The 15,556-nt window shown below is 38.0% G+C and overlaps 1 long non-coding RNA gene across 3 annotated transcripts; it reads left to right on the top strand.

Moving 5' to 3' along the window:
• On the top strand, positions 835–15,081 carry LOC110264778. 3 transcript variants are annotated; one of them, XR_002350967.1, is made up of 4 exons: positions 835–1,411; positions 1,496–1,671; positions 1,954–2,075; positions 15,028–15,081. It is a non-coding gene; the product is annotated as an uncharacterized LOC110264778 (long non-coding RNA). The 3 variants fall into 3 exon arrangements; XR_002350968.1 differs by having other exon boundaries at positions 1,755–2,075; XR_002350966.1 differs by having other exon boundaries at positions 1,496–2,075.

Genomic DNA, 15,556 nt, shown 5'->3' with positions numbered 1-15,556 from the left:
TTTTACCCAAAAACAATTTTATGTGACTCATTAGCTTATTATAACATTTCAAGTTAAATTACGAAATTAAATATAAATAAATGTGGTTGCAAAAATTGGTATATATATATGTAGGTACCTTATCCCATTTTCCATTTTTTCTCTGTCTAGGAACACACTTTCAATTGGTGTAAGATCCAAAATTTTCAAATAAATCTTATTATGAATTAATTTCAATTCATTAGAAATTTTATTCTCAAAAATTATTTTATTAAAGTTAATTAAATAAAAAATTAAATCAGGTTTTGATAATTAATTAGAATTTAACTTAATTTTATAATTATTGAATTATTTTCTATATTTAAATTACAAAATTAGTAGTTACAGAATGACAAGAATTTTTATGTGATTTAATTCAAATAATTGATATTTCTATGATTTAATACTTCAAGTTTTAGGAATAAAGAAAATTAATCTTATTATCTTATAAATTCAATTAAAGAATTTAATTTCAAACCAATTAGTATTTTAATACAATAAATAATATTTTAAAATAATTTTTAAGATTAAATTAGATTTTAAATTAACCCTCTATATCCTAATTTGATTAAAATTAACCAAATCTAAATTAAACCACAAAATCCCCAATTTCGTACACAAAACCTTAATCCCCAAATCAAATCCTAACTTGACAAAATCCTAATTTTTCTACCTTAATAAAATGACCGATACTAAAATTGTTTTCTTCTATATATTTATATAAATTTTAACTAAACAAATATTTAAAATATATACTGTATACTATGTTTTCTTTTATATATTTATATAAATTTTAAATACTAATTCTCTACTTTAACTTTATCATTACTTTTTCTTTTTCAGTTTTTCTTGTTTCTTTCTATTCACCACCAGCAACCCTTCTTCCCTAACCTTCCCCAAAATCCAGCTTCAGAAAAACTAAAGAAAGAAAGAAAAAAGAAAGGAAGGAAAGAAACGGAACAAGAGAGAGAAGGTTGGCAGAAGAGAGAGATCTGAAGAGAGAGGGAGAGAGAGCGCCATTGAACAGAACGCGAGAAGGGAGAGGAGTTGTATTCTGTTGTTGACGTCGCACCACCGCCACGCCGCCGTGCTGTGCGAAGTCACCGCCGTCGCCTCGAGCCTCGCCGTCGTCTGTGCTCATCGCTGTCGAGGGTCCATCCACGCCGTCGCTGGAGCTTGAACGCCGCTGCAACCACCGCGTGTTATCATCTTCAGATCTGCCGCCGTTTGAGTTGCGAACAGGGGAACGCGCGCGAAGGAAACTGTCGCGGAGCTGCCGTCGCCGCCGCGTTGATGGGCTCTCCGTCGTTCTGCTCGCGCGGCTGCTGCGTTGTCGGAGCTCCTCGCTGCCGCTGCTAACGCCGGAAACCGCCTTTCAAGCCTGTATCTATTGGTAAGCCCTAACCCTCTTCAGCTTCTTCATCCGTTAAGTTTACCTTTATCGTGAGAGTTGTTGCTGCTGTTGGATTCGCCGCAGGGAGGAGTCCGAGCAAGAAAAGGAAGAAGGTGGGGATGGATACCTCCACTGCTGCTGCTGTTACTATCGGTGTTCCGGAGCTTGCAGTTCCTGCCGTTTTTGGTGATGAACCTGGTTGTGTCCTTGCTGCTGATTGATTGTAGTGAGAGATGTTGTAGCCACTACTTTTCATCTTGGTAAGTTTATGGGTAAGATCGCTTTGATTCTTCTTTGTGCCATTTTATTTACGCAGCTAGTTTTGATCTGTTTAATTTACCAGAGTCACTATTGTCATATCTCGGCGCTGCCGCCCTTGTTTGGAACCACTAAATGTTGTTGTCTCCAGTAGCACTATTCTTCCTATTTTGATTTCAACTCCTTTAATTCTGAAATTTATAATGTTTCTGCCTTTATCCTACTGCTATTTGGTTTTCTTGTGCTACCCTTACTCTAATTACAGAAATATGTTTCCATTTTAGCCACTGTCAATTTATCTATTGCAAAGTCATAATTGATAATGGAGCTGCTAAGATCGCTGCTGCTGCCATGAATTGGGGATAAAGGGGATTATTGAGTTAAATTCTGCCATTGAGACATCGAGGTAGGGGTTTTTCTTAAAATCTATTTTACATTACAGAGTTGTGATAAATAGATATTAACGCAAAAAGATATACTTCTGTGATTATATTTGTCTTGTGGATGTGATGGTTTGTTGGATTGGATTATTGGGTGCTTGATTGCGTGAGTGGTGTATGGTTATTGGTAAAAACCGGTTTGAAATATTATTTACTTGATTATTATGAAAGGTGGATTTTCTTAGTTTTAGAGTTTACTTAGTAATATAAATGAATCAATTTTGGAAATAATTTGAGATATGAAAATAAATTGATTCTGGAAGCGGTTTGATTTTGAGTTGGTCTGATTTTATAAATGATTTAATATTTGAGCTTATTTGATTTTAAAAAGAGTTTTATTGTTGGAATTGGTTTGATTTGAAAATAAATTGATATTGGAACTGGTTCAACTCTGGAAAATGTTTGAGATTTGGAAACGGTTGAGAAAAGGTTTGAGAAATGTTTGGATGAGACCCGAAAAGGGTGGCAGTGTCCGAGTTTTAGAGGAGATGCTGCCAAAATTTTATAAAATTGGAAGTTTTATTTGAAGTAATTAATTAAAAAGAATTGTTCTTAAACATTATATGTTTTAAGATTGATTTATTTATCAGAGAAAGAATTATGTTTTGAATTGGGATTGTTAATGGATGGAATGGAAAGAAGGATGACGACGATTTTCTTTGAAATATGGTTTTTGAATGAATTTGGAAATGAGATTTGGATTGATGAATGATTATGATGTTGAGAATGTTGAGATATGAACTTTGAATTATTCACATGGCTTATGAATTTGAATTATCTGAGATACGAGGTTCCCTGGATAAAGTACTATGGCTTGCCACCACGTGTACCAGGTTGAAAACTCGATACTCTGTTGACCCTATAGCGTAAGTGTGACCGGGCACTATATAAATTCCCGGGAATGTTACCCCAATTGAGTAATATTGATTATTTAAGAAAAAGCTATGCATAGACTCTTGGGGATGCACGTTGGGGGACAGTCTAAGGATAATTCAGAAAAGTGGAGCAAAGAAAGAGACATAAAAATAAGCTAACACAACCAGCAACCAAGTAGCACCATACAAAGCAAAAATATATACCGTTGTCATTTTTGACATTGCCATCAACAACAAAAGGGATTTTTACACCTCCACTCCTAGGAACTATGAAAAGACACGTTAATAATATCTTCTACACTTTTTCTTTCATTTTGAAAAAGCCTCCTATTCCTTTCCATCCAGACGTTTCACACAATCGCAAAGAAGCAAATTAGCCATTTATTCCGCTCCTCCTTTCTCATAGTTACACCTGTCCAACTTTAAAAATGTTCCTTCACAGTACCAGGAAAGGACCACTTCCTATCAAAATTAGTTAACCATGCGCACCACACCTGCTAAGTAAAATAACACCCAAGAGACAAGTGATAAACATTTTCAACATCCTTACTATATAGAGCACACATATTATCCTCATGACTAACTATCCCAAACCGACACAATCTTTCTTTTGTATTCAGCCTGCCTATCAAGACAAACCAAATAAATAGCTCCACTCTTGGTGGAACTAAGCCTTTTCAATAGACTTAGTAAAACTATAACTTGTTACGTCCTTCGGGATCGTATCCTTCTGCAACACCTGCACAAATGAGTTAGTAGAAAAAATACCTTGTTTATCAAACTTCCACACAATCCTATCTTCTTTGTTAGCCGCTAGTTTAACCAATCTCAGAGTGTCATGTAATTGATTCACAAGTTCCAACTCCCATTGGAATAGCTCATGCCTCCATTGGAAGTTCCAAATCCATTCTAACCCGTCCCAGAACCCACAGACCCCAATGACACATCCTTTTTGGATTGAAACTGAGAAGAGTCTTGGAAACCTATCCTTTAGTGGACCACAGTATAGCCAGACATCCTCCTAAAATCGCGTTCTTCTACCATCCACAACCTCCATGGACAAACCATTTATCATCTTCTCTCTTACATATTGCTCCTTGATCTGCAACTGACATATATCCTTCCAAGGGCCTCCTTTAGTAGGCAATGCCTGGGTGGATAGTAGCTTGTTGGGATTGAGATTATTACAAGAGTAAACCACCTTCTTCCATAATAGACAATCCTCCTTTGAGAATCTCCACCACCATTTAAACAATAGCAATGTGTTACGGATCATCGTATCTCCGGCACCTAGACCACCTAGCCTTTTCGGCGCCTGAACCATTTCCCATCTAACCAAAGCCAAGCCATTTCTACCATCCTCTTTACTCCACAAGAATTCCTCTGTAATGAAATCAACTTTTCAGCAACAACCTTCGACATCTTATACAAGCTTAAATAATATACCGGCAAGCTGTTTAAAACAGCTTTGATGAGCACCAGCTTTCCCACTTTGTTGAGCACCTTCGACTTTCATAAGCTGAGTTTCTCCTCCACCTTGTTTATTATTGGCTTCCAAGTCTTAACCAACCTCGGATTAGCTCCTAGAGGAATTCCAAGGTATCTGACTGGCAGAGCAGCTTCCTTGCATTCTAACAATCTGCACATACACCTTACCCACTGTTGGTCACAATTGATTGGGATTAGACTAGATTTGTCAAAATTGATGTTTAACCCCGACATCAACTCAAAGCAACGTAGAGTCTCTTGTAGTTCTTGATAGTCTCCTTCTCTGGTGGACAAAACAAGATAGTGTCATCTGCGAACTGAAGATGGGACAATTCTATATTGTCTCTCCCAACCAACAAAGGGGATATACGGCCGTTTCTAACTGCCTCTCCGACCATTCTATGTAGTACATCAACCACAAGCACAAATAAAAAGGGGGATAGTGGATCACCTTGCCTCAAACCCCTTTCCATCATAAATGGCTTCGTCGGTGAACCATTTACCAAAACAGACATAGACAAAGTGCCGAAACACTCCATTTTCCACTTCCTCTATCTTCAACCAAATCCCATCTTCTGTAACATGATGTCCACAAAGCTCCACTTTACTCTATCATAAGCCTTTTGAAAATCCAGCTTGATGATTGCCGCTTCCTTTTTCCTTAATTTGAGCCACTGCACAGTTTTACACGCAATAAGTGCCCCGTCACGTATTTTGTGACCCTTGACAAACGCACTCTGAGTCTTCCTGAGCAACTCTAGCATCACTGCTCTCATCCTCCTAACTAGCACCTTCGAAATCACCTTATACACACAACCAACCATGCTAATCGGACGAAGGTCTTTGATTTCCTTGGCCCCACTGAACTTAGGAGCCAACGCAACCCAAGTGATATTAGAGTCTTTAGGTAATTTGGTTGTCTGAAAGAAAGCAATCACAACTTCTATAAAATAAGTCCCAATTTCATCCCAGCACTTCTTTATAAAGTTCATATTGTACCCATCACTGCCTGGTGCTTTAGATGATTTATAATCCCATATTGCCTCTCTAATCTCCTCAACTGACGACAATACCTCTAACGCCAAAGCATCCTCTTCAAATATCCTAGCCACCAACCCATCCCTGAATCTCACCCTAGGAGACTTCTCTTGATGATACAATTGCTTATAAAACTCAAGGATAGCGATCTTTATTCTAGCTGAGTTTCTAACAAATCTTCCAATAATAACTAGAGCATCAATTCTGTTATTCTTCCTCCTTGAAGAAGCTATTTGGTGGAAATATCTGCTATTTTTGTCCATATCCTTCGCATGCCTCGATCGTGACATTTGTTTCTAGTGCAACTCTTTTCTGACATATCATCTCTCACAACAAGTCACCAGCGCCTTCCTTCTTGCCTTTTGTAAACCCCGCTAAAATCGGTAAATAATTAGTTAATAAATTGAATTTTAATTAGAAAAATTAAAAACACAAAACTAATATCAAAATAGGATAAAGCTCGTCGAAACGAGAATTTTGATATAAATTTCGAAAAATTTGGCCCAAAATTGGACCGAACAGGCCGAATCGGGTAGACCGGGCTCATATTGGACCTAAGGCCCAACCCAACTCAGCCCAATTGAATAAAACAGCACCCCTTCCCTTCTTGGCCTTCATTTTCATGCTGAAACTCAGCATGAAGGGGGAAGAAGCTCTCTCACAAAACATAAACCTAGGTTGAACTTCAAACCAAGATAACTTTTGATTCGGAGCTTCGATTGACGAGCCGTTTACGGCCACGCGTTTGTCTCGGAGTCCTTTTCAATTCTATCCAAACAAAAAAGGTATGTCTCTCTCTAATTCGTGCCCAGTGTTCTGTTTCCCCTTTATGTGCGAAATTGGTTTGAGTTTTGAGTGATTTTGATGATTTTGGTGGTTTGGGTACAATCTAACATTGGATAGTTGTTGAATTATACTCCAATCATCAATGGGTAAGGTAAGGAGACTCTAAACCCTTGTGGGTTATCCAATTTTGTGTATCTAGTGCTAATTTAGTGAATTGTGTAAATTAGATTAAAATTATGTTAGATTGAAGTTTGAATTGGTGAATTGGAACTTTTGGGAACAACTTTGGTGGCTGGATTTTTGGAAGTGGAACTTATGAGCTTGCATTGTGGGGTTGCCCCGGGTTATACGTGAAAATTGGTCAAGGTATGGTTTAGGTTTCGCGCGTTTAATATTTAAGGTGTTGTGAAAACTTAGGCTGGAGAACCATAGGTTAAGTTGAAAAGGTTGGATGCACTAAATGATTAACTTCATGATGACATTGGATAGATTTATGATTGAGTTTGAATTAGGATTTATGAGCATGAGTAGTTGAAGTTATTGAATATGTGTTATTGAAATTGAGCTTGTGTTGGAATTTATGAGCATGAATGGTTGGTATTGTTGAGTATGTGTTCTTGGACTTATTAATGATGGCTTGATGTTGGCATATGTTAATGGAATTGATGGTTATGGCTTGTTTAATTGGTTGAAGTTGATTTATGATTGGTTATGTATGAATGAAGGGAATGGGTTAATGAATTTTTGAAATAGAAGATTATGGTTGAAAGGGGGTGGATTGTTGAATAATATATGTGTTTTATGAATTGATGTGGATATTTAAGTGTTGGAAGATAGTCTCAATGAGATGGAGTTTGTTGTGTGCTAACTGTGCAGGTTATATTGGTAAGGAATGTAGTTTTGGTAAGAAAATGAGGTTTGGCAAAATTTGGTAAAAAGTGATTTTTAATGAACTTTGACAGTCCATAACTTGCTCTTTAAATTTTGAATACAAATAAGATTTGTTCTAAATTAAAGTGTGTTTAATAAGCTTGAGATTGATATAAAGTGTAAGAAAAACAAAATTTTGTAGAGGAAGTTATGGACGACGGAAATTTGGTATATAAAACTATGATGCAGGTGTTAAAAACTGGTTTATAGCAGCTTTCTGGGCATTCTGCCCATTTTTTAAAAAAAAACGCCCACCCACGCGTACGCATGGTGTGAAGTTTCGGCGACGCATGTGCGAGAAGCATGCGTACGCGTGTGTGCATATTCACGCGTACGCATGACTCACGCGTACGCGTGACTTGATGTACGCTCCACGCGTGCGCGTGGCCTACGCGTACGCGTGGATGCTGCCTGCTGCAAAAACCGGTTTTGACTATTTTAAGCCAAATTTTCACTTCTAAACCTCGATTTCTTCCTTTTTAGACTTAAAGTGTAGTACTAAGTCCAGTGGAAAAGCAAAGCTAGGAAAATAGGATAACTTGAGGGTGAAGTAAGAGGTAAATAATGGCATACATGAAGAAGATAAGAATATTAAAGGAGCTTAATGCCAAGGCTTGATAAATTATGATATATTGATTATAAATATGAAATGGCTTATGAATGATATCTGAGATACGAGTTTCCCTGGGTAACAGAACCGTGACTTGCCACCACGTGTTCCAGGTTGAATCTCGATACTCTGTTGACCCTACGTCGTAAGGGTGACCGGGCACGTATAAATTTTCGGGTATGGATAACCCCCATTGAGTGATTATATGATAAATGAATGTGAACTCTATGCATAGACACTTGGGGATGCGCGACGGGGGACATTCTAAGGTTTTTGGACTTGTCGGGTTGGCTGGATAACCGACAGATGGGTCCCATCAGCCATAGAACAGACATGCATCATGTGCATTTGTTTGTTTTGATTGCTATGCATTTCCTGAGTTTGCCTAACTGTATGTATATATATCCTGCTACCTGCTATACTTGCTACTTGCACTATCTGCCTATTACTTGTGCATGAATTTGTCTGATTGCTTGTCTTTGCTGAATTATGGATGACGGAGGAGTGGAGGAAGGGTGAAATGGTTTGATGTAGGTTAGGTTTAAGATTGAGTGAGTTTAGGTAGATTTAGTATACCTACCCCTATTTATGGCTTCTGTTTAGAAATTAAGTTTTATGTTTGTATGACGGAGTTCTAGGATTGCCTTTGGCATTCCCAGGACCTTATTTATTATACGCGTGGCACCTTTACTAAGTATGGTAGGATGTTACGTTATGGTATTAGAGCAGTTTGTTCCTATAGAGCCTGAGGACGGACTGATTATGCTTATGTGCATTCTTTGTGTATGTTTCTATGTGCTATTAGGATATCTAATTGATATGTGTAGCATATATGTTCGTGTGCATGCGTTTGGGTTTCTTAAGCACTAAACTTTAGATATTGAGACTGATCACCTTAATATCAATTGTTTGGTGTGAACAGGGACCAAATATCGTCTCACGGATCTGAGCGAGGCATTCGGAGGAAAAATCTTAGGATCGAACCGATGGAAAGACCTCGAGATGGAAGCTTGGGTGCTGGTACCAGCAACATAAGTCAATACTATAGGTTTATGACCCTTACTGAGTTCCTCAAGAGTGGTCCACCTCAGTTTAATGAAAATGCCAATGCATTAGAGGCTGATCGGTGGTTTCAAGACGTGGAGAGGTTTTTATATACTCAGCACATACCAGAAGTGCAGTCGGTAGAAATAGTGACTTACATCTTGGAGGGAGATGCTCAGAAGTGGTGGCAGGAGTTATATCATACCTTGCAGATAGAGTTAACGGATATCCCTTGGCATAGATTCAAGACGAAATTTTACGGGAAATATTTCTTACATGCACTTCGCGTTGCAAAGGAGTTGGAGTTAATGCAGCTAAAGCAAGAGAATATGTCTCTTGCTGACTATACCCGTGAATTCGACAACCTGTGTCGCCTCTCAAAAGCTTGTCAAGGAAATCCAGTCGACTATAAAGCGTGGAAGTGTGCTCAGTATGAGAAAGGACTTAGGAGAGACATCTTCAACTATGTGTATCCGCAAAGGATAACGGATTTCACTGAATTGGTTAAGAAAAGTCAGTTCGCAGAAGATTACTCTATGAAGTTGGCAATACTACAGGAAGGCTATGGAGAGACAGCTCCAGATAGGAAACGCCGGAATGCAGCCGAATCCAATTGTTAGACCCGAGGTAACCATGAAATAGTAGTTGAAGTTTTAGCTACTTTGCATATCATTAATATGTATTATCCATTTGTGAAGCATGACAAGTTTTGATGATCGTGGAGTCCAAGCTAATGATTAGTCGAAGACTATTAGTTATTGAGATGGAGTGATACTTAGCTAACTTAGAGGAGTGGCTAGATTCTTGAAGGATAAGAATCAGAATGACGCAATGGAAGCAGAGTGGATTATACATAAGGAACTGGAACTGTCGAGAGCTATGCGGAGCTACCGTTTGAAATCCAGTGACATTAAGACTTTGAGGAAGAGGAATAGAGCGAATTCAACTGTTAGTTGCTAACGGATTAAAAGACGAGTCAAGGTGAGACCAAATTCCTATACGAGAGAGAGAGAGTTTTTGAGACCATTCTTGAAGATGTATCATAATTCCTACCTTAGAGAGAGAGAACGTGAGTTGCGACAAACCTAGTGCCCAAAAGCCGAATCAGCGTTGATTGCACCACAAGTGAAGACATCATTATAACCGGTGAAACTTAGGACCGAGTGAAGGGAGTACTAGAAGAGAGAATCGTCCAACTAAGTGTTCCCTTGCGAGAGTGCGCCAACTAATTTCCACGACTTAATCTAAAATTTCTTCTCCGGCCTACCTTGAAAACTCTATCTTGAATCTTTTCCTGTAAAAGCCCAAGTCATCGTTCTTCTGATTTTATTCCTTACTTGCATAAAGCTTACCTCTTTTGGAATAAGCTTGAACTCATCCTAATATAATTACCTATTCTTTAAATTTTGGAGACCTGCGGTGCGTGGAGTTGCCCTCTTGTGGAAGCTCGCATTCTTTTAAAGACAAATAGAACCTATTTAATCCGATATATCTTATTCTTTCTATTCAAGCTTTGATTCGAACTTCTCCCCTAAAATGCCACTAGGTTTCTCTTCTTGTGTATTCCATTAGTTCTGTACAACTCCGGTTAACTGTATACAAGACTTTCTTTTGATTTCTTGTGAACACCGTTCATGTTACTCGTTCGTCTCTTTGAACATAACAATTCTTTGAAAAATCAACTCGTATTGGATCTTGCGATGCGCGTAATTCTTAGATGCAATTATTAGAGTGACAATTCTTTAGAGCAAGACTTTTGAACATGAAAGTAAACTAGCGACATTACGAGAGAATTCAAAACCTTAATCCTCGCCGATCGTATCACTCGTGACTAAATAGATGCAATGAGGTGCACCGTGGGAATGAAATACCAAGATTTGATGAAAGCTTTCGAGCCTATATTAGTATCATGTATAAATTATAGCTGAACTGTAGTGATGTTGATTCCTTAAGAGCAAGACTTTTGGATACGGAAGATGAAGCATGTAAGTGTGCACCGTCAAGAAGAGTTTCAGAACTTTAAATTCTTGCCGACCACAAAGCCTATAATTAGTTTAACGCGCTAGAAATTCACCGGTTACATGGATACCTGAATGTGAAGAGAGCTTTTGAACTCCAAGAGAAGGATTAACCCTAAATCCAGTAATCAGAATACCCGAACTTATTTAACAACTCGGAATTAGTGCGATACATTACTAGAGGGGTCTAGGATACGTGTAAATACAACATCGTGAAGTGGTTACGGACTCCCTGAGTAAGAAGTTTCTAGAGAAATTCTTGGATATAAATTTTAGAGGAAGGAAGGCTAGGTAAGTTGGAACTTTAAATTGGATACCAGGGGTATAGCTAAAGGAGTCAAACTAAATCTATTGCAGTTTTAAAACAAGGCAAAGACGAAATGCAAGAAGCGTAAGGAGACGATAAAGACCTAACGAGGATGTCGAAGTTTGGTAAACAAAAGGGAACTAAGAAAAGATTTATATGCTTAATGCCGAAATAGAGATCGTAGAGTCAAGGACTTAAGGAGTGCAATAACGGTGATAAGGGGCTACTATGAGAACCGAAGTCGGTTGAATCAAGAAGACACCATGAGCGGGTTATATGTCGAGATCAGAAGTTAGAGTGAGAAACTGTTGTCCGAAGCTTACAAAGAGGATTTTGAAGTTACCTTGAGGTTTCTAAGACGTATCGCGATTCCAAGAAGATATTTTGAGCCGCCAGAAGTGAAGAACGAAGTAACAATTTATGTGATTACACGTTCGACGCATAAGAAAGAAAAGAGAGACCAATAGGAGCCGTACGAAAAGCTACAACCATCGAAGGGTCTACATTAAAGATAACAGAGAATAGCCATCAATTTCATAATAGGTTGCCGAGGACTAGGACAAAAGTTTATACTGTTAGAGAATCGTGGATCAAGTGACCAAGCCCATTTTACCCATCGGAGCAAACTACTTATTGAGGATATCAACGAGACTATACATTAGAGAAAAGGTGAGACTTTGCAATACACTAAACACCTCTGAATAAATCAGAAACTGGAACGTTGAACGTCTTAGTTCCTGAATTTGATAGCCGAGACTACGGAGACAAAGCTACGCAAATTTGAGTTAGGATTCTCATTATAAAAGCCGACAAAAGAGCTAGGCAGATTTAAGAAGAAGACTTCTCAAGTTGGAAGGAAGAGGATACCTATTTCTGAAGATTACTTCAATGAACTAGAGTTGGATGAGCAATCAAAAATAAGGAATTTAAAACCCGCTGAGTTAGCCCATTTCAATTTTTGGAAAGTATTAATAACCAGTGGCGTACCAAATAGTTTTCTGCCGTACCTTTCAAACCTATCCGACGTGCAGTGCTTCATATTTCGTAACTTCTAGAACACGCTTTCAAAACAAATCCGTGTCTTACAACCTAAGCCAGCTTAAATGGAAGGAGATGGATGTTTCGAGTGACGATGTAAGATTCAAGAAACTCTGAATATGCCGTAGGACTACCCACATCCCGCTAAAATCGGTAAATAATTAGTTAATAAATTGAATTTTAATTAGAAAAATTAAAAACACAAAACTAATATCAAAATAGGATAGAGCTCGTCGAAACGAGAATTGTGATATAAATTTCAAAAAATTTGGCCCAAAATTAGACCGAACGAGCCGAATCGGGTGGACTGGGCCCATATTGAGCCCAAGGCCCAACCCAACTCAGCCCAATTGAATAAAACAGCACCCCTTCCTTTCTTGGCCTTCATTTTCATGCTGAAACTCAGCATGAAGGGGGAAGAAGCTCTCTCACAAAACATTGAACTTTAAACCAAGATAACTTTTGATCCGGAGCTTCGATTGACGAGCCATTTGCGGCCACGCGTTTGTCTTTGAGTCCTCTTCAATTCTATCCAAACAAAAACGTATGTCTCTCTCTAATTCGTGCCCAGTATTCTGTTTCCCATTTATGTGCGAAATTGATTTGAGTTTTGAGTGATTTTGATGATTTTGGTGGTTTAGGTGCAATCTAACATTGGATAGTTGTTGAATTATACTCCAATCATCAATGGGTAAGGTAAGGAGACTCTAAATCCTTGTGGGTTATCCAATTTTGTGTACCTAGTGCTAATTCAGTGAATTGTGTAAATTAGATTGAAATTATGTTAGATTGAAGTTTGAATTGGTGAATTAGAACTTTTGGGAACAACTTTGGTGGCTGGATTTTTGGAAGTAGAACTTGTGAGCTTGCATTGTGGGGTTGCCCCGGGTTATACGTAAAAATCGGCCAAGGTATGGTTTAGGTTTCACGCGTTTAATATTTAAGGTGTTGTAAAAACTTAGGCTAGAGAACCATAGGTTAAGTTGAAAAGGTTGGATACACTAAATGATTAACTTCATGATGACATTGGATAGATTTATGATTGAGTTTGAATTAGAATTTATGAGCATGAGTAGTTGAAGTTATTGAATATGTGTTATTGAAATTGAGCTTGTGTTGGAATTTATGAGCATGAATGGTTGGTATTGTTGAGTATGTGTTCTTGGACTTATTAATGATGGCTTGATGTTGGCATATGTTAATGGAATTGATGGTTATGGCTTGTTTAATTGGTTGAAGTTGATTTATGATTGGTTATGTATGAATGAAGAGAATGGGTTAATGAATTTTTGAAATAGAAGATTATGGTTGAAAGGGGTGGATTGTTGAATAATATATGAGTTTTATGAATTGATGTGGATATTTAAGTGTTGGAAGATAGTATGAATGAGATGGAGTTTGTTGTGTGCTAACTGTGCAGGTTATATTGGTAAGGAATGTAGTTTTAGTAAGAAAATGAGGTTTGGCAAAATTTGGTAAAAAGTGATTTTTAATGAACTTTGATAGTCCATAACTTGCTCTTTAAATTTTGAATACAAATTACATTTGTTCTAAATTAAAGTGTGTTTAATAAGCTTGAGATTGATATAAAGTATAAGAAAAACGGAATTTTGTAGAGGAAGTTATGGACGACGGAAATTTGGTATATAAAACTATGATGCAGGTGTTAAAAACTGGTTTATAGTAGCTTTCTGGGCATTCCGCCCATTTTTTTTTTTTTGAAAAAACGCCCACCCACGCGTATGCGTGGTGTGGAATTTTGGCGACGCATGCGCGAGAAGCATGCGTACCCGTGTGTGCATATTCACGTGTACGCATGACTCACGCGTACGCGTGGATGCTGCCTGCTGCAAAAACCGGTTTTGACTATTTTAAGCCAAATTTTCACTTTTAAACCTCGATTTTCTTCCTTTTTAGACTTAAAGTGTAGTACTAAGTACAGTGGAAAAGCAAAGCTAGGAAAATAGGATAACTTGAGGGTGAAGTAAGAGGTAAATGATGGCGTACATGAAGAAGATAAGAATATTAAAGGAGCTTAATGCCAAGGCTTGATAAATTATGATATATTGATTATAAATATGAAATGGCTTATGAATGATATATGAGATACGAGTTTCCCTGGGTAACAGAACCGTGACTTGCCACCACGTGTTCCAGGTTGAATCTCAATACTCTGTTGACCCTACGTCGTAAGGGTGACCGGGCACGTATAAATTTTCGGGTATGGATAACCCCCATTGAGTGATTATATGATAAATGAATGTGAACTCTATGCATAGACACTTGGGGATGCGCGACGGGGGACATTCTAAGGTTTTTGGACTTGTCGGGTTGGCTGGATAATCGACAGATGGGCCCCATCAGCCATAGAACAGACATGCATCATGTGCATTTGTTTGTTTTGATTGCTATGCATTTCCTGAGTTTGCCTAACTGTATGTATATATATCCTGCTACCTGCTATACTTGCTACTTGCACTATCTGCCTATTACTTGTGCATGAATTTGTCTGATTGCTTGTCTTTGCTGAATTATGGATGACGGAGGAGTGGAGGAAGGGTGAAATGGTTTGATGTAGGTTAGGTTTAAGATTGAGTGAGTTTAGGTAGATTTAGTATACCTACCCCTATTTATGGCTTCTGTTTAGAAATTAAGTTTTATGTTTGTATGACGGAGTTCTAGGATTGCCTTTGGCATTCCCAGGACCTTATTTATTATACGCGTGGCACCTTTACCATGCTGAGAACCTCCGGTTCTCATCCCATACTGTGTTGTTATTTTCAGATGTAGGTCGAGAGGCTCCTCGCTAGGCGTCTGTATTTTCTGAAGCGGAGTAGTCTGGGACATTTTGGGTTTTATGTTTATTTATATATGTATATATGTACTTAGCTTGTTCTCCAAGATACTTGATTATTTTGTTCCTCATAGAGGTTACAGGAGAGCTAGGGTCCTTTTTCTGTACTTTGGGTATTCGGAATACTTATGTATATATATGTAAATATTCTCCGACCAGCCTTGGCTTCGCTGTCTGAGTCAGGAGCTCGTTTCACTGTATCCTTGGCTCTCTTTTCGTTCTTTTGCTTATTTATATCTATAATCTTTAGGTTTCTTAGCACCCAAGTAGTCCTGTTTCTTGAGCATTGCGCTTTTTATTTTGTGATTTTGTTTTACCCGTTTTTTTAAGGCTCCTAGTTAAGTATCTCTTTTCCTATTATTATATATATATTTCTATTTTTAGAGGTCATAATACCTTACTATCTCAGTCTTATGACTTAAGCATAAGATTAAGTATGGTAGGGTGTTACACCTCCAC

The sequence above is a fragment of the Arachis ipaensis genome, chromosome B07, assembly GCF_000816755.2.
Source record: "Arachis ipaensis cultivar K30076 chromosome B07, Araip1.1, whole genome shotgun sequence".
Taxonomy (NCBI): domain Eukaryota; kingdom Viridiplantae; phylum Streptophyta; class Magnoliopsida; order Fabales; family Fabaceae; genus Arachis; species Arachis ipaensis.
Note: the sequence above shows the minus strand (reverse complement) of the source record. Positions and strands in the feature narration are given on the sequence as shown.